Raw genomic sequence first — 19,967 nt, forward strand, 5'->3', positions numbered from 1 at the left:
CAGGTCTCTGGCACTCAGAGGACTACTGGGGAACAGCCACCCACTGAGTCTGAGTCAGATGGTGAGCCTCTGGAAATGGCCATTGCAAACATGTTGGAGGTACAAAGACAGGCAGCAGGACAACAGGCAGAGTTGCAGGAGGCAATCAACAGACTAGAGCAAAAGATGGAGGAGTCCGTCCGCATTATATCTGATGTTGTGGCACTGATATGCAATCTCGAGGTCTCCATGGGAAGAGTGGCGACTGCCTTGGAGGCCTTTGGCAAGCCTGTTCTGCTGGATTTTCACTCGGACCTTGGTGGCATCCATTAGTGCCTTGGCAAGAGGGGGGCAGGGCACCTTGACCTCTCTCCAGGAGCCCCTTCTCCTCAAGTAGACAGGCAGGGGCCCTTGGGTACCCACAGCATGAAGGACCATCAGCTGGACATCCAGGTGCCATCCACCCAGGTGACTCCAAGACGGTCCAGCCAATCCCAATCTCCTCTGCCTGTGACCTCACCACCTCTAGCTCCACAGGCTGAGGACTGTGCACCTGCCTCACAGCAGGATACCCAAAGCAGGCCTCAGCCTTCCAGAGGACGCCTGCCAAAGTCATCACAGACAACAAAGCATCACAGTCAGCAGGCTACCTCCACCTCTGCTATGGATGTCAGGGATGCACCTGGATGTGGCAGGATTTTAAAAATTAAGAAACGTTGATCTCACTATAGGGGCACAGGTATTCAGTTACTCTCTTTAAAATGCATCTTTATAAATAAATTTGTTGTTCATGGCAATGGCCTCATCTTTTGAATGCATCGTGGAAATGCCCCCATATGCCCTCTTATTGTGAAGGTGACCCAAGCTCCCACTCTGTAAATGACTGTCTTTCTCAGCCTCAGATTCATGTAATGTTTAGCTGGCTTATGTTAGTTACTCAACCTTTGTGTAATGTCAGGGAGATATTGTCCAGCTGTTTCCTGAAAGTGTCTACACATAGAGTTTGGAACCTTTATTCCTCACAAGATACCATGGCATTATGCATTGTGCCTCATATGCCTTGAAGGATTACCAGTAATGGTGTCTCATTGACAATGAGCTGTCATAAGTGTTTCTGCCAAGCACAAGACCTGTAGTCATGATGATCTCTCCAGGTATGTGTGCATCTCTATCACTGGCTCCAACTGCATCAAGTCCAGCAGACGCAAGCTTTGCGCTCTCTTGCCCTTCCCAGAGCGACCACATGCAGCTTTGGCTGCTGACCTTTCCAAAGAGTAGAGCCTGGTGATGCATGAGTGTTGCAGGTCCAAGGCCATTTGCAGACTTTGCTCTCAATGTCACTGCTTGTAAAAGCCTTTCTGAGCCCTGGCATAGCACTAAGGAACAGGAGAGATGCGCTCGATTACCCTTGGACTCCTTCTGGAACCTTGTGGCCATCAGTATGTCACAGGTATGTCTTCTGCATCGTGCTGCTTCAAGGGCATCATCATGTAAAAAGCAACCCTTATCAGCTTCTTCAGGTTCCTTCCCTTCGAGGTGTTCTCAGCCTCCTCCATGCCTCTGGCAAGTGATCTCCCCTTTGAAGTGCCAGATTGTGCTGGGTGCAACAGACCACGATGATGTGGGACATCTCCTGTAGAGAGTACTGCAGAGACCACCTGAGTGCTCCAAGTATCGGAAGTACATCTTCAGGCTGCAGATGGTCTGCTCTGTAATGGATCTTGTCACACAGGGGCGTCGTGTTGTATCTCTCCTCCAAGGCATTTTGAGGGTGACCCATGGGTGTCATGAGCCATTTTTTCAGCAGGTACCCCTTATCACCCAGCAGCCAACACTGTAAGCGCTGCGGATCTTTGAACATCTGTGACACCTGAGAGTGACCCAGGATGTAAGAGTCATGGGAACTCCCAGGATACCTGGCACAAACATGCATGATCTGCTTCTGATGATCACACACCAGCTGAGCATTGATGGAATGGGACCTTTTCCTATCAATGACAATCAGGGGCTGCTGCCAAGGAGCTCTTAAAGTGACATATATGCTATCAATTGCACTGCACTCTAAGGAACACTGAGATCACCACTAATCTCAGAAATCTAGCAACCTGGTTAGTGACATATATTGTGAACTTCAAATAATGATGAGCCTTGCTGTAGACGGCATCTGTCACCCCATGATACATTCATATGTTAAGGCCTGAGAGATGCCGCATACGTCCCTTGTGGATCCCTGGAACAAGCCACTTGCAAAAATATTGAGTGTGACAGTGACCTTCAGGGCACTGGCAGAGGATGCCCTCCCAGTCAATGCAGCATTAGATCATCCCACAGAATGTCACAGATATGAGTCACCACATCTCTTGACAAGAGTAGACAGACACAACACTGTCCCTCGCTCATCTCCAAATAGGAAAGGCATCTTCATTGGACCCTTTGCCATGAGAGTCGCCTCCATGGGAAGCATCTGACCTCCTTATCCTCTGTTTCTTCTTGGGGCTCCCCCTGACCAAGGACCTCAGGCTGGGACTCCTCTCGAAGCTTAGCCAAGCAGCGGCAGGCCCTTCTTCTCCTCCTCAACTGGAGCACTGCCATCAAGAACGCAGCATTGAGAGCGGCCTCCATCCTACAATCCTCCCTCCTGTGAACAGAGAGATCCAACTGATTGATGAGAAATGTCCAACTATGGTAGACCTCCTGCTCGCAATGAGAAAGCCACTGCCATGTCCTAGTGATGTGTCTACACTACTCGCCTTTCCCTGTTCCAGCATTGTAGGTGCGCTACCTCACAGATCTAGGTACCCAAGAATCCACTCCCAGCAACTACATATCTCAACCCCATTGAGGTTGGAAAGGCTTGATCACAGCCATGTTATGTTCATCCTCACTGAAGGCACTCACCCGATGCCCAATTTGGTATACTGATGATGCCAAACTTTCACTTTTGGAATGAGTGGATGCCCTTTAGACTGTGAAACATGCCAATTGGACAACACGCTTTACAGGGTTTCATCATGCAGCTTGCAGATATCCAGCAGCTGTGCTCCATTCATGGTTGGCTGCATCTTCCCTTCTCGCATTCCTCTCTTTAAATTCTCACATTGATTACTTTAAATGTGACCCCAATGACTCTTCAGTCTGATGTTAAAGCACAGCATATGTCAATGCTTCCAAATCTACATTCTCAAATAAAGTGTTCATGAGTTCTATCAGGCAAGACTTCACCTCCATGTTGGTAATCTAAGAAGTGTGAGGGTGCCCTCATTAGGGCCCCTGAGTCCAGCCGTGTGCTCCTCCAAGACCATCTCAGGCCCCTCCCGTGGAGGCTTTTTCCCGTTTCGATTTTAAACTGCATCATTACTTTGGGGTCTCAAGATGGTGGTGCTGCATTTCTACTTTGAAACCAGCTTCAATCCTCCCCGTCACCATTTGTGTCCCCCCGATCATGCTGGAACCCCATGATGTGCAGGTATACCTCCCTCCGGTTATGTTCCAGCCTCCCCCAGTAACCCTGGATCCCATAGTTATTGTTGCGGACATTCCTGCCGTCCTCCCTGAACCCATCGTCATACAGTGGCAACCACCCCACCCACCAAAAGAGCTTCAAGTACCGCCCCTCCTCCCGCCTCCCCCCCACCCGGCCCACCTCTATTACCTTTTCCCTATCTACAGGCTGCAGATACCTCTCCTGACCATAACCATCCCATCTGCAGCCCACTACCAAGCCAGACAGCACCACTACCACTGAGTGTGAGACAATGACCATGCCCTGCACTCCAAACTGTGCCTGATCCCCATTAAGCAGACTGTCCTTGCCCCTCCCTGAAGTGGGACCACAATATGTGTGCCATGCATAGCAATAAAGCATGGCCCATAAAGTCCCAGCACTGCCTTTAATCTCGCAACCCAACCATGTGGTCCACAGAGCCCCAGGACTGCCTTTAATCCCTCAACCCGACCTTTTGGCCTCAGTCCCTTGACTATGACTGTCTGTCACTCAGCACCACAGTTCCTTCAGGACTGACCACAACACCATCTCCCTACACCGCGCTCCCACCCCCCCACTCCCCCCATACATGAGTCTCTGAACAACTCATCCCTCATGTGCAAGTCTTATCCCTCACCCCCCTCATAAGTCTCTGTGCAACCCTTCCCTCTTGTGCCACATTAACCACCCCTTTCCTACTCTAGAGTCCGCATTCACCCCCTCCCTTTCCTGCCAATTGAATCCAATCCACCCCACTTCTGTGTCTGCATTCTAGTCGTCTATGTTGGACTTCAGCTTTCTCACCCCCAATTTTCCCTCTGTCTGCTATCATTCCCAACCACCCCACCCCAATCCAACCAAGACCACCCTTCCCTGCACCCTTCACCCTCATGTCTCTGTAATTTCCCACCCCCATTGCATCCTCCTGCACTCCCGAGGCACCCACCATGAGGAGCCCAGTCAGACACCCCCACCAGCCTGGCCTAAAACTGCAGCTTTGGCATCGCTGACGACCCGGAGCAGTGCTGTTGCAGATAGACTTTGAATGTTGCACGCACTCGAAGTGACAAGTGAAGTGAAGGTTGACAGCTGCACGCCACTTATATCCAGTCATGACTCAGACCAGTCTAATTTCCCTCTGGCATGGCATATAATTGGGAGGGGGAATGTGATTCTAGCGACTTATGTTTTTACTGAGTATTCATGACATGCTAATGCATGCAGAAAGGCTTCCTGACATTGGTCAGTGGCAAATCCGACCCACAATTAGCCCACCATGGAAGTGGCGAGGGGAAAATTCTGACTTGTTTTTACACCGGCGGAGTCCGACTTTTGACCTCTCTCAGAATTTTCTGCTCCTGCACGCCACAATATCCGCCACTGGCACGATCCAAAAATTCCGTCCAATGTTCAAAGTAAATAACATTTCATCAAGGCAAAATATCTAACACCCAACACAAACAGGATATCAATAACAAATCTGTCCATAGCCTCACCCCTTTTTATCTCTGTCCCATCTAGCCCCATAACCTTCCGAGATCTCTGCACTCCACCAATTCTGGCACCTTGAGCATCTCCGATTTTAATTTCTCCAGCACTGGGGCCAAGCCTTTAGCTGCTTAAGCCCTAAGCTCTGAAATCTTCTCCCTAAACCTCTCCACCTCTTGATCTCTCTTTCTTCTTTTCGGACACTCCTTAAAGTATATCTCTTTGACCAAGATTGTGGTAATCTTCCCTATTATTGCCTTATGTGGCTCAGTGTCAAATTTTGCTTTAAAGCATTCCTGTGAAGCACCTTTATTACATTGAAGATGGTATATAAGTACAAGTTGTTGTTGTTATTGTTGTCCAGGACTGGTAGGGTACCAATATCAAGGACTCGGTACAAACAGGATCCCAATTGCAAACATCTAGGATAAATAGGATCCCAATATCAAACACCCTGGAGAAGCAGGATCCCAAATATCACACCATGGGACAAGCAGGATAAGAATATCAAATACCCAGAACAAATAGATCACAACACAAAAATTCTGGCAAAAACACGATCTCAAAATGCAACACCTGAGGCAGATTGAATAAAATATCGAAGACCCAGGACACACAGTATCACAATATCAAACATCCCACACTAACAAGATCACAGCATGATTTCACAACACCCAGGATAGACCTGATTCCCATACTAAACACCTTGCACAGTTGGGGATCTTTCTTTAACCTCAGCATTGTAATTCCTAAGAATGTTGACGCACAGAACAAGACATGCCAGCCACGGCCTTGCTCTCCATCCAGAATGTAGTTGGATGCACCTTGTCCATTGCCACATTGCACTCTGCGCTCTTGTGGTTGGTCTTACTTTCTTCTATTGGCCTGGAATAGTTGAGCAGGATTTTTAGGCCCCAGTTTGGGGTGAGGTGGGTGCGTGATGTGAGAAGAAGTGCAGAAACGGGCAGGTGTGAAAATCCATGCTGTCAGCTGGCATGCTGGTTTGGTGTTGCCATTCTGACCATTGGCATTTTTGCTCAGGAAGAAGAAAGGTGGGACCCTGGAACCTGCTTCATTCAGTTAATTGGCCAATTTATCTTATTGATGAGCTTGTTCTCAGCCCATTAAGGGCGAGTTTGGAATTTTGGTGGAGGTGCATGTGTTACATGCTGGTTCAGGGACAGTTCTGGTGAGCGGAGGCAGCAACTCAGTGGGGAGCCAGTCATGGTCATGCCATGCAATTAGTTGGGCCCATAAAAAAGGTGTGCAGCTGAAAGGAGCAAGCATCCATTGGTGCACAGGTTCCATTGCGTGAGCAGAGTTACCCGAACAAGTGGTCTGTGTATGTTCGTTCAGCTTAGGGGTTCAGGAACCTCTTGGGACCATGGTGGGTGGAGGGGGGGGGCGGGATCCAGTTAGCATTCTGAATGCAGCTGACCACAAGCAATGCAAAAGCTGGACATGGGATTAAAATAATCGGAGATGGGAACAAATATCAATGAGAATTAACATCTACAGGAGCAGATGCAGAGCCCTGGGCGTGAGATGGGCAGAGGAGAGGAATGAGGGGCAGGAATACTATGAAGGCCATACCCTCAGCATCGAGCGCACTGCCAAAGAAGAAGCTAGTTGAATATTTCAGAGAATCAGTGCACAGGAGACTGCGTCTATTTAGTAGATAGTATCTACTTTGTGCCCTTTTGAGGAAGACATCAGGCTTCACAGCCGCCATGCTCTGTCAATAGCCATTAACTTCTTCATCTTTGACTCCTTCCAAGGATCATCAGCGGACCTTAGTGGCATCTCTCAAGAGGCAGCACACCATTACATCTCACAGGTCACTAATGACCTCTGTGCAAGCGTTGGACAGTTCATACAACTTCAAACAGTTGAGGCCTCACAGGCACAAAGGGCAATGAGATTTTCCTCCATCACTGTATTCCCAAGGTGCAGGACATCATTGATTGCACTCTGAGTTCAGACCTCAAGTTAGCACGTGAGTGGCCACTCAGATTCATCAATGGGAAGGGCTTCCACACCTTCAATGTTCAACCAGTCTCCAATCTCAACAAGAACTTTATGCATGTATGCTCATGCTATCCTTGCAGCTGCCATGATGCCTTCATCTCTACCAGTTCAAGATGTCAGAACTCCTCATGACACCACTGAAACTTTGTGGATGACAGCTGGAAGACAAGGTTATCCTTTGAAAAGATGGCTACTCATACCTTTACGTGTCCCTGAGACAGAGCCACAGAGGCAATACAACTTAGGCCATCTGACCACAAGGACCAACCTCAAATAGCCAGAGGACTTCTGAAGGTGCGGTGCTTGTACCTGGATCGGTCGGGTGGCGTCCTGCACTACAGTCCTGCAAGGGTCTCACACATTGTGGAGATCTGCTGTGCTCTCCATAACATGGCCTTCCAGAGAGGTGTGGCCCTTTAAGAAGGTGTAGTGATAGATCAACACAGTTCATCAGGGGAGGAAGAAGAGGAGGAGAAGGAACTGGAAGAGGAAGGTATAGAGCAAAGTAGAAATAAGTAAATGGAAAAGTAAGAGGTCACTTGTAGGAGTAGTTTATAGATCCTTAACAGTAGAACAGGGCATACAGGAAGAAATGAATGGAACGTGTAAGAAAGGTATCGTAATAATCATGGTTGACTTTAATCTACATGTACATTGGGTCATTCAGCTTTGCAAAGATAGCCTGGAAAATGAGTTCATAGAGTATATTCAGGACAATTTCTTAGAGCCAACCAGGAATTCTCAACCTGCTAATGTGCAATGAGATTAATCAATTAATCAATAATCTCATAGTAAAGGAGCCTCTAGGTGACAGCAATCATAACATGATAGAATTTCGTGTTCAGTTTGAAGGTGATAAGTGTGGGTCTAAGACTAATGTTTTAAATCTAAATAACGGTAATAAGGCAGAGCTGGCTGAAGTGAACTGGGAAACTAGGTTGAAAAGTAGGACAATAGAGGTGCAGTGTCAGAATATAAGGGAATATTTAATAAATCTCAGCAAAGATTTATCCCATTGAGAAAGAAAGACCATTTGAAAAGGATGCATCATCCATGGCTAAATAAGGTTATTAATGACAGAATCAAATTAAAAGTAAGTGTGCAAAACTGCGAAGATTAGTGATAGATCAGAAGATTAGACAGATTTTAAGAACCAGCAAAGAATGACCAAAAATAAAAGAGGAAGAAAATAGAGTATGAGAGAAAGCTAGCTAGAAATATAAAAACATATAGTAAGAGTTTCCACAAGTATTTAAATAAGAAAAGAATAAATAAAGCAAGTAATGGTCCTCTAGTGAGTGAGTTTGGGGAATTAATGAAGAAAAACAAGGAAATGATGGAAGCATTGAACAGGTATTTTGGGTTTGTCTTCGCTGTAGAAAACACAATTAATATCCCAGAAATACTTGTAAATCAACAGGTGAAAGGGAAGAAGGAATTTAAAACAATCACCGTCACCAGGAGAAGAAACTGGGAAAACTATTAGACATAAAGGCCGACAAGCCCCCAGGACCAGATGGCCTGCATCATAGGGTCTTAAAAGAAGTGCCTACAGAGATAGCAGAGGCATTGGTTATAATCTTCCAAAATTCCTTAGATTCTGGAAGCCACCCAGCGGATTGGAAAGTAGCAAATGTAACACCCTTATTCAAGAAAGGAGAGAGACAGAAAGCAACAATCAGCCAGTTAGCCTAATATCTGTCATTGAGAAATTGCTTGAATCCAATATTAACGAGGTTATAGTAGGATACTTAGAAAATCATAATGAGATCAAGCAGAGCCAATATGGTTTTGTGAAGGAAAATCATGGCTAACTAATTTATTAGAGTTCTTTGAGGAAGTAACAAGAAAGTAGATAAAGGCAAATCTGTAGATGTGGTATACTTGGATTTCCAAAAGGCATGTGATAAGCTGCCACAAAGGCTATTACATAAGATAGGCCGGTAACATATTAGCATGGATAAAGGATTGGTTAGCTAACAGGAAGCAAAGAGGAGGGATAAATGAGCCTTTTTCAGGTTGGCAAGCTGTAATTAGTGGAGTGCCACAGGGATCAGTACTGGGGCCTCAATTAATTACAATCTATGTCAATGACTTGGATGAAGGGACCAAATGTACGGTAGCTATTTTCTCTGATGACACTAAGATAAGTAGGGAAGTAAGTGTCAAGAGGAGGTAAAGAGTCTACAAAGTGATATAGATAAGTTGTGAGTGGGCAAAAATTTGGCAGCTGGAGTATAATGTGGGAAAATGTGAACTTGTCCACCTTGACAGGAAGAATAGAAAGGCAGTATGCTATTTAAATGGAGAGAGATAGCAGAACTCACTGGCACAGAGAGGAATTTGGGTGTCCTGGTACATGAATGACAAAAAACAATTAGAAAGGCACATGGAATGTTGGCATTTATTGCAAGGGGAATGGAATATAAAAGTAGGGTAGCTTTACTGCAGTTGTACGGGCCTTGGTGAGACCACATCTGGAGTACTGTGTACAGTTTTGGTCTCCTTAATTAAGAATCTATATAATTGCATTAGAAGTAGTTCAGAGAAGGTTCATTCAGCTCATTCCTGGGGTGAAGGGCTTATCTTCTGAAGAAAGATTGAACAGGTTGGGCCTGTACCCATTGGAGTTCAGAAGAATGAGAGGTGATCTTATTGAAACGAGGGAACTTGATAGGGTGGATACAGGGAGGATATTTCCACTTGTGGGGAGGCTAGAACTAGGGGACACAGTTTAAGAATAAGGGATGTGGAGGAAATTTTTTCTCTCAGAGGGGCGTTAGTCTGTGGAATTCTGCTCCCCAGAGAGCACTGGAGACGGGGTCGTCAAATTTATTCAAGGCTGAGTTAGATTTTTGATAGATAAGGGAATCAAGGGTTATGGGGTGCAGACAGAAATGTAGAGCTGAAACCACAATCAGATCAACCATAATCTTATTGAATGGCAGAACAGGTTCAAAAGGCAGAATGGCCTACTCCTGCTCCTAAATCCTATGCTCTTATTTTCCTATGTTCCTATAATTTCATTTTTGCAACATATGCTTACTGTGGCTAAAACAATAAATAATACTTGTATTTATACTCCACTCTAATATATCAAAACCTAGATCTGTGCAAGTGTTATGACTAATGACAAAAGCTTGCTGCTTCAGAGACATTTTAATGTTTTGGGAGATGGGCTTACAACTGGCAAATGACATATTCCTTGAATAAGGGTAATATTATGTATGAGGGCAGGGTGAATGCTAAGCATTGCAGGAGAAAAAAAGAGATTTGGTCATTCTAGTGCCTTAATCTTTAAAGGTAATGAGCAAAACTGTGAAATGCTGGGTCGAGCAAATAGGATGTTATGGTGCATTTATAAGACACTTGAGTATGAGACAAGTTGTGCTATTTTATACTTGTAAAAGACCTTGGTTAGGCCCAGGCCGGAGTTTTCCATGCCCGCCAGTGCCGGGCATGCTCGGTGGCGTGAGTGGTCAATATGGCGCGATAGGTTTCATAATGGCGTGAAACCAGTTCGCAATCAACCACTCAGCCCACCATTCCCGCCAGTGGACATCGGGAACCTCATTGTAATACATCTGTATGTCAAAATTAGGCCTGCCTGCCAGAATTGTACCCACCCCACGCTGGCCCCGCTGAATCATCCATCCACATTGGCGGGAATGCACAGCATATAAAAGGCGTGCACTTGGCGGGCTGCATTTTGAGGGGAACTCGGAGGTGAGTACACAGCAACAATGTGCACTGCTCGTCGGGGTCGCCTGTTGGACTTCAAGGTAGAGAAGCATTGGGAGGTGTCAACAACAGGCCTGCCATTGAGGCGACTTGGAGAGAGGGACAGTGGCAAGGGCAGCCCTGCCGTTGAGGAGACTTATTGGGGGGGTCGTGAAGTGGGGTAAGGGCAGCCCTGCCATTGAGGCGGCTTGTGGGGGAGGGCAAGGACAGCCCTGCTGTTGAATGTGGCGCACAAGTATACAGGGTGAGGAGTAGGGTGGGCAAGGGAAGCGGCCACGCATTAGGGAAACGTGTATAAAGTGACCATTCCTCTGTAGCTGACACAGTTCAGATGCAGCCACATTGATATGATTGGAGTCGGGCTCCTAGCTTATCTGCCCACTCAGCAATGCAGAGGCATCAAAGTGCCACCAAGTGCTCCAAAGCTTTTCACACCCCGGCACAGACTGCAAAGTCTTGAGCGTTTTAGTGGATTGCAGAACAGTTGGACAACTACACATGTTGTATAATCTCCTTGCTAAAACTGGTCATGGAGCAGTTACTGCTGGGGGTGCTCACAGCCTCTCAGTTTGGACCAGTCTCCCCATGGTTCAAGCTAACAGTGCAGTCTTGCAGCTCCAGGTAGGAGAATGCCTGCGCCTGAGCTGAGAGCACAGCATGCAATGGGAAAAGCTGCTGCCAATCGATCAAGCGGAGTGGGGCAGAGGTGCGTGGGATTTCGGGCAGCCATGCAGTGCACTAATCTCTGGCCATCCAATTGGTGGCCAGCACTCTCTGGGAAGCATTAAAGGGCCAACACACTTAACCAGGACAGGTTCTTAATACACCCGTGCTAACCACATGTCTTTCCCTTTCATCCTGCAGGAGGAGTACATCAAGATCATGGAGCCTGTGCAGAGGGTGGATAAGCACCCTCAGGAAGAAGGGGTGGCTGGGGCTCCCACAGACGCCTCTGAAGAGACACAGCAAACCTTCGCTGGTCAGCGTCTAGCAACACCCAGGGTCTGTAGACACCACCTTTCATTCCTGCAGATGATGGAGAACCATGTCGCCGAAGACTGCACATCTCTAGGGAACCGGTCAGTGACATCTGCTAGCTGCTGCAGGATTTGGTGTCACAGGGACATGGAGAGCATGCACTGCCAGTGGCTCTGAACGTGACCACGGCACTCAATTTTTATGCTATTAGCTCCTTTCAGAGCTGCACAGGTGACCTCTGTGGGATATCACAAGCTTCCACCCACAAATGCTTCCATGAGGTCACGGTTACCATCTTTGCAAGGGCACACAAATTTGTGCATTTCACCTGGGACCAGGAGAGCCAGGCTGCAAAAGCGATGGGATTCGCCCAGATCTCTGGTTTCCCACAGGTGCAGGGCACGATTGACTGCACTCACATAGTGCTCAGATCTCCATCGCAACACACGGTGAACTATATCAAGCTCAAGGTGTTCCACTCGCTGAATGTGCAGCTGGTGTGCCACTATCCGCATCCTGCAGGTGCGTACACAGTTTCCAGGGAGAGTGCATGACTCCTTCATCCTCAGTCGGTCACAGATCCCTGGAGTCTTCCAGGGTCCACAGAGGCTGCAGGGATGGCTTCTCGGGGACAAGGGCTACCCGCAGAGGCCATGGCTGATGACGCCTGTGCAGCGGCCTCAGACTGCAGGAGAGTGATGGTATAATGAGGCTCATTTGACTCCAGTCTGGCTTATTACAGCGTGAATACCATCTCTGAGAATGCTCCTGTCATGGAGTTGCAGCGGGGGCCCTAATAGTCGTTCAGTTGTAGGACATTGGTGACGACATGCAGTGAGGACACTCCACAGTTTTTGACATAGTCTCTGAGAAGGTCTGACTCCTGTCTGGCTGAGGGCAGCTCGCTTGCGCTCTGTGATCAGGGTCATACCATAGAGACACAGCCATGAAACTTTAGACGCATTTGATACCTTATCTGCCTTCAGTATCTGAGCCCTTCAGGAGCAGAGCATCACTGGTCACAGATGCTGAAGAGATAGGAGCCAGCCCAGCCTTAAGGGTGCTGAGAGCACACAGAGAGAATGACAGAACTCTGTGATGCCTGCCCACTAAATTCTGGCAGCAATGACAAGCCCCATGGAGGTGCTTTCATTGGACACTAGTTAGGCCTCAGCTGGAGTATTGTATACCGTTCTGGGCACCACACATTAGGAGGGATGTGAACGCATTGGAGAGAGTGCAAAAGTGCGATGTGCTCACCAGATTGTGATCCCGAGGCTACTCTAAAGCTAGGTCCCATCAAGATGTGTGTCTCTGTGCTGGTGCAGGGTATGGGTGATCGCTGTGATGGGACTTCAAGGAGGGTGCCTCCAGATTCCTCTTCAGAGATTTCTTCAGTGATTGACCTGGGTCATGGAATCCTTTGGCTGCTTCCTAAATGTTCCTGCGAAAGCAAGGGGAGATAATTAGTGCATGGCAGTGACCTGTGAAAGAGGACACATCACTCACGGCATGATTGTCTGATGGACATTGCACTGCTGGATCCTCACTTGGTAGAGCACCGCCAACTTCATTGTCAGCATAGCTGACCCAGATCACCGCCAGCCAAATGGTTGGCTCTGAATTCGGTGAGAACTTCGAATTCTGGCATCCCTCCACATGTCTGCGACCTTTCCCTTCTGTTATGAGCCAGTTTGTCCTGCATGGATAAAGATGGGGAGAGTGTATCAGGATGCCTGCTGGGCCAGATGATAAGTATGCCTGACCTGTGTGGGTGGTGAATGGTCCCATAGATGGGATGAGAACAATGGTGGTGTGTGTGAAAGAGTGAATGGTGATGTCCCTTGCACTGGCTGTGAGTGAGGGCCCTGTGGGTGTGTGATGGGTTTGTGAGTGTGTGATGGGTTTGTGAGTGTGTGAGTCGGGAGTAATGAAAAGAGTGATTTACCCTGGCAGAACGGAGGAGATCATTCATATTTTTGCGGCACTGGGTGGCTGTCCTCCTCTGCAGGGCGTTCGCACTGACCACCGTTGCCACCGCCTCCCAAGCCGGGTTGGTATCATTGCTACCCATCCTGCGGCCAAAGCGGAGGTAAAGCACATTCCGGCGGGCCTCCACTGCATCCAGCAGTCGCTCAAAGGACCCGTCATTGAAGCGCGGGGCTGCAGTTTTTTTTCCTTTGCTGGCCATGTCTCCCATGCAGCGGTGGTGAGCTGGTGGCGATGAGCGCTTTGCTGGTGGCTGCCTTTTAAAGATGGCGGCCGGCATGATGCAACAGCGGGGTAATGGCGAGCAGGCAAATGAGAGCCTGCCTGCCTTGGAAATGGCGTGTTTCATGGGAGTGAATATATAACGAGGTGGGCTCGGGAAGATACGACATGAAAAACCATCATTTTCATCAGTGGGAAGGATTCTATTTTACACGCCTGCCAGCGCGCTTATTGCAATTCTGGGAAAATTGAACCCACAGTGTTGGGTTTCTTTTCATGTTGTAGGAACCCAGCATCTGACTTAATGCTACCGTTATTGCTTGTGTCCTAAATGCAATATTACCTGGAAGACAAGCATGAGCAAATTTGCATATGTGTTCTTAATTAGTGCTTAACAATCTCTGAATAAAACAAAAAAACATGTTAATGCCATTCTGTGCATTGATTTTCATTAACCCAGCTGTGTTCTGAAAGGAATTTTGAGATTTTGAGCACAAATCAGCTCGAAGACACAGATTCTGATGTTTACACATTTGTTCAAACAAACATACAAACAAATGTACTAGATAAAATCATCTTAATCCTGATTGAAATTGACAGATACATGCCTTGAGTTTAAGGTAACTAGCAATTTAAAATTGGCCAAACATATTTTATGCAGCATCTTTACAGCCAGCAGATAGTCTGGACTGAGTTCAAACCAGGTCCAGGGGCATAAGGTCAGGGCCTAGCCCATTGCAACACACAATTAAACTTAACAGCAAACACTGTAAAAAGACTGATACCTCCAGAGTAGTTTCAAAGCATTAATCTAATCTCAGGGTTGAAATGGCAATGCTGAATCATTTGAGCTTCACTTTAATACTGTTTAAATCTCTCAGTGAATTTGATGTCTTCTGATCATTTCCTACTTCTCCATTGTTCTCTATTTAATTATACATGCACTTCCTGAGCTGCATAGTGAATGAATATTGACTCATCCCTTTTTAAATTACTAAATACGTTTTTCTAACAAGAATAAACGCTGCCTAATATATAAAAAAATTGAACTCAATATTGTGTTACAAATTATAAACATTGTAAAAACACTTAATATAGTTCACTATCATTTTTCTATTACTAAGAAAGCAAGATGAAGATTTAAGGCCTATAGTGCATCAAGGCATAAAAGGGTAAAAGAGAAAACTGAGTAAATTAGGAGGCAATAGTTGCTGCTAAGTGTGGATCTTAAATGAATAATTTGGTTGGTAAATGACTTTCAATACATACTGTGAGATAGGCACATTTTACTAAGAGGAGTAGTGAAGCCACATATGCCTTGAAAAATAATTTCCTAAATAGTGTAGAGAAGCATAGTGATCTAGGGGTTCAGAGACGGAAATAATGACTAAAGGTAAATGCCCAGGTTAATAAGACCATTAAGAAAGCAACCAAAGCATTGGGGTTCATTTTAAGAGAGAGATAATTGAAAAACAGAGAAGTTATTTTACGCATTTACAGAATCTTGGTTAGATCATGCTGGAAGACTATGAACTGTTTTGTTCTCCACTTCATAAAAAGGATATAGAGGCTTTGGAGGAGGAGCAAAAAAAGATTTACAAGACTGATATCAGAGCTGAGAGAGTATACCTAAAGAGCTGGGGCTCTTTTCTCTAGAACAAAAGAAGGCTGAGGATTGACCTAGTAGAGTTCTTTAAAATTATGAAAGGGTTTGAAAGGGTGAAAGTAAAGAAGAAGAAAAATTTATCGGGATGGTGTGTGGTCCCATTGTTGGGGGTGGGAGACAACCCTACTGCCCACTGGCAGTAGGACCCAGAATGGCATGTTCTGGTGATGGCCAATAACTGGCTGCTGCTGGGACTGCTGTCCCTTTTAAGAATGGCAGCCTGCCTCCAAAAGCTGCTGGTCCAGTCAAAGGGCTGGCATGTCAACAGCCTCAAGACTGTCATCACAGGTAGTGGCTATGGCTGGGCGTGCACCTGCAGGATGAGGGTGCATCGATGGCTGTGCACCCTTGAAGACGGTTAAGTGGGGACACCAGGACCAGGTAGGCTAACCCTCATGAGTGAGGGGGGATGGAATTTTCTGAGACAGGAATGTCCAAAAAGAAAGGTTCCCCCTGCCACCCTGTGACAGATTTCACTAGATGGTATCCCTGCAAGTTGGCGAGTCCCCGCCACTGTCAATATGCCACTGGAGGTGGGGAAGAGGCCCTTAGTTGGCCACCTAAGTGCCTCAATTGGGCTCCTAGAGGGCAGCCTGACTGCCAACTTTACAGCCACCTGCAAAATGGCATGGCGGCAGGAAGATGTTGGGCCTGTCATGCAATGCCTTGGCATGCTATTTTGCCAGCCTTCCTTCATCCCTAAAGGGCTGGTAAAATTTAGCCCAATGCTTCTACTTGTGGAGGAGACCAAAACTAGAGGTTATAAATAAAAAAATTGTCACTAATAAACTCATTTGGGAATTCTAGAGAAACATCTTTACTCAGGGAGTGGTTAGAATGAGGAACTTACTAACAAGAGGGGTCAAGATGAATAACATTGATGCATTTATGGGAAACTAGATAAGTACATGAGGGAGAAAAGAAAAGGATATGTTAATGGTGTTAAATGAAGAGGAGTAGGAGGAAGCTCGTGTGGAGCATAAACAACATCATAGCCCAGTTGTGCCTAATGGCCAATTTCTGTGCTGTACATTCTATGTAATTCTATGTAGTTCCATAGACCCTGTCATGTCTGTACAGGTTGAGTTTTCTTTATCCATAAATCTGAAAAACAAACACATGTAAAAACTGTACTTATTTTGAACCTCATTGACCTTTAGTGTGGGAAGTCTCTAACCCGTGCCGACACAAACCTCGCCGACCGCACACGACCTTTAGTGCAGTAAGTCTAGTTGGTAAAAGGAAAATACTGCGAATGTTGGAAATCTGAAACAAAAACAGAAAATGCTGGAAATCTGGCAGCGCCATGACAAACAACCAAAATCCCCGCGTTTACATGGACATCACCTCCCGAGGCAACACCCTGGGCCACATCATCATGGATTTCAGGGCTGATGTGGTCCCCAAAACTGCAGCAAATTTCTGTGCATTGTGCACTGGCGAGAAAGGATTTGGTTACAAGACCTCGATATTCCACAGAATCATTCCTGGCTTCATGTGCCAGGGTGGTGACTTCACAAAGAACAATGGCACTGGTGGGAAGTCCATCTGTGGCGAGAAGTTTGCCAATGAGAATTTCCAACTGAAGAACACCGGGCTTGAACCCTGTCTATGGCCAGTGCTGGACCAAATGCAAATGGATCCCAAACAAAAATTAAAATACCTGGAAAAATTCAGCAGGTCTGGCATGCTACGGAGAGGAACACAGTTAACTTTTCGACTCCCTATGACTCTTCAACAGAACTAAGTAAAAATAGAAGAGGGGTGAAATATAAGCTTGTTTAAGGGGGGAGTGGGACAAGTAGAGCTGGATAGAGGGCCAGTGATAAGTGGAGATAGCCAAAAGATGTCATAGACAAAAGGACAAAGAGGTGTTGAAGGTGGTGATATTATCTAAGGAATGTACTAATTAAGGGTAGAAAGCAGGACAAGCAAGGTACAGTTAGCCTTAGTGGGGGTGGGGTGGGGTGAAGGAATTGAAAAAGGCTAAAAGGTAGAGATAAAACAATGGATGGAAATACATTTAAAAATAACGGAAATAGGTGGGAAAACAAAAACCTATATAAATTATTGGAAAAAAAGGGGGGGATCGGAAAGAGGGTGAGGATGGAGGAGAGAGTTCAAGATCTAAAATTGTTGAACTCAATATTCAGTCCGGAAGGCTGTAAAGTGCCTAGTCAGAAGATGAGGTGCTGTTCCTCCAGTTTGCATTGAGCTTCACTGAAACAATGCAGCAGGCCAAGGACAGATATGTGGGCATGAGAGCAGGGTGGAGTGTTGAAATGGCAAGTGACAGGGAGGTCTGGGTAATGCTTGCGGACGGACCAAAGGTCACCCAGTCTGCCTTTGGTCTCTCCAATGTAGAGGAAACAACGAATGCAATAGACTAAATTGAGGGAAGTGTAAGTGAAATGCTGTTTCACTTGAAAGGAGTGTTTGGGTCTTTGGACGGTGAGGAGAGGGGAAGTAAAGGGACAGGTGTTGCACCTTCTGCGGTTGCATGGGAAGGTGCCGTCGGAGGAGGTTGATGGAAGACTGGACCAGGGTGTCCCGGAGGAAACGATCCCTGCGGAATGCTGCCGGGGGAGTGAAGGGAAGATGTGTTTGGTGGTGGCATCATGCTGGAGTTGGCAGAAATGGCAGAGGATGATCCTTTGAATGCGGAGGCTGGTGGGCTGATAAGTGAGGACAAGGGGGACTCTATCATGTTTCTGGGAGGGAGAGGAAGGTGTGAGGGCGGATGCACGGGAGATGGGCCAGACATGGTTGAGGGCCCTGTCAACCACCGTGTGTGGAATACCTCAGTTAAGGAAGAAGGATGACATGTCAGAGGAACTGTTTTTAAAAATGGCATCATCAGACCAGATGCGACGGAGGCGAAGGAACTGAGAGAATGGGATGGAGTCCTTACAGGAAGCGGGGTGTGAGGAGCTGTAGTCGAGGTAGCTGTGGGAGTTGGTAGGCTTGTAATGGATATTGGTGGACAGTCTATCACCAGAAATTGAGACAGAGAAATCAAGGAAAGGAAGGGAAGTGTCAGAGATGGACCACGTGAAAATGATGGAGGGGTGGAAATTGGAATCAAAATTAATAAATTTTTCCAGGTCCAGACGAGAGCACGAAACAGCACCGAAGTAATCATCAATGTACTAGAGAAAGAGTTGTGGGAGGGGACCAGAGTAGGACTGGAACAAGGAATGTTCCACATACCCCATAAAGAGACAGGCATAGCCGGGGCCCATGTGGGTACCAATAGCCACACCTTTTATTTGGAGGAAGTGAGAGGAGTTTAAGGAGAAATTGTTCAGTGTGAGAACAAGTTCAGCCAGACGGAGGAGAGTAGTGGTGGATGGGGATTATTCGGGCCTCTGTTTGAGGAAGAAGTGGAGAGCAATCAGACCATCCCTGTGAGGGATGGAGGTGCAGAGGGATTGGACGTCCATGGTGAAGAGGAGGTGGTTGGGGCCAGGGAACTGGCAATTGTTGATATGATATAGGGTGTCAGAGGAATCACGGATGTAGGTGGGAAGAGACTGGACAAGGGGAGAGAGAATGGAGTCAAGATAGCAAGAAATGAGTTCCGTGGGGCAGGAACAGGCTGACACGAAAGGTCTGCCGGGGCAGCCCTGTTTGTGGATTTTGGGTAGGAGGTAGAAGCGGGCCGTCCGAGGTTGGGAGACTATCAGGTTGGAAGCTGTTCTTTATATGCACTGCAGATACTGCATGGCTGGACAGAAAGCATGTTGTATTTGGTAGGGTTATAGAGTGCTCCGAGATCATATAGAAGATGGAGAAATTGGGCAGCAGTGGTGACAAAACCAGCAGTACTGTCAGCATCATTAATTATGGACAAATGTGAGTGGAACTATAAGACTAAATAAAACTTAATCAATCGTGAGTACAAAAAAAAACTCAGCAGGTCTAACAGCACCTGTGAAGAAGAAAAAACAGAGTTAATGTTTCGAGTCCTTATGACTCTTCAATCATGGTGTTCAATGAAGAGTCATAAGGACTCGAAACGTTAACTCAGTTTTCTTTCTCTCCACAGATGCTGTTAGACCTGCTGAGTTTTTCCAGCATTTTCTGTTTTTGTTTGAAGCTTAGTTGTTTGTCTGCACTTGTGAATTTTGTCTGCACTGTGTACCTTGCAAACCCTCTCCTCCAAGCAGAATCGTAGATGGGTTGGAACTTATTACAAGCACCCTGTATTTATTATTCAGTTGGATATCTTACTTTTCTAGCAATTTAATTTACTTTCAACTATAGCTATCCTTGGCTTCAGCCATTGTTATATAAGTAGGTCTTAGCCTATATGCCGTATTAGAAAACTGAAATTATCTGATATCTGAAACGCAATCAGCTCGAAGAATTTTGGTTAAAGGATACTTGACC

The 19,967-nt window shown here is 46.5% G+C and overlaps 1 pseudogene; it reads left to right on the forward strand.

Annotated features, from left to right (window-relative positions):
• The first annotated feature begins 16,881 nt into the window (after positions 1–16,881).
• LOC121279998 lies at positions 16,882–19,359 on the forward strand (annotated as a pseudogene).
• Positions 19,360–19,967: the final 608 nt, after the last annotated feature.

Source organism: Carcharodon carcharias, chromosome 7 (genome assembly GCF_017639515.1).
Source record: "Carcharodon carcharias isolate sCarCar2 chromosome 7, sCarCar2.pri, whole genome shotgun sequence".
Lineage (NCBI taxonomy): Eukaryota > Metazoa > Chordata > Chondrichthyes > Lamniformes > Lamnidae > Carcharodon > Carcharodon carcharias.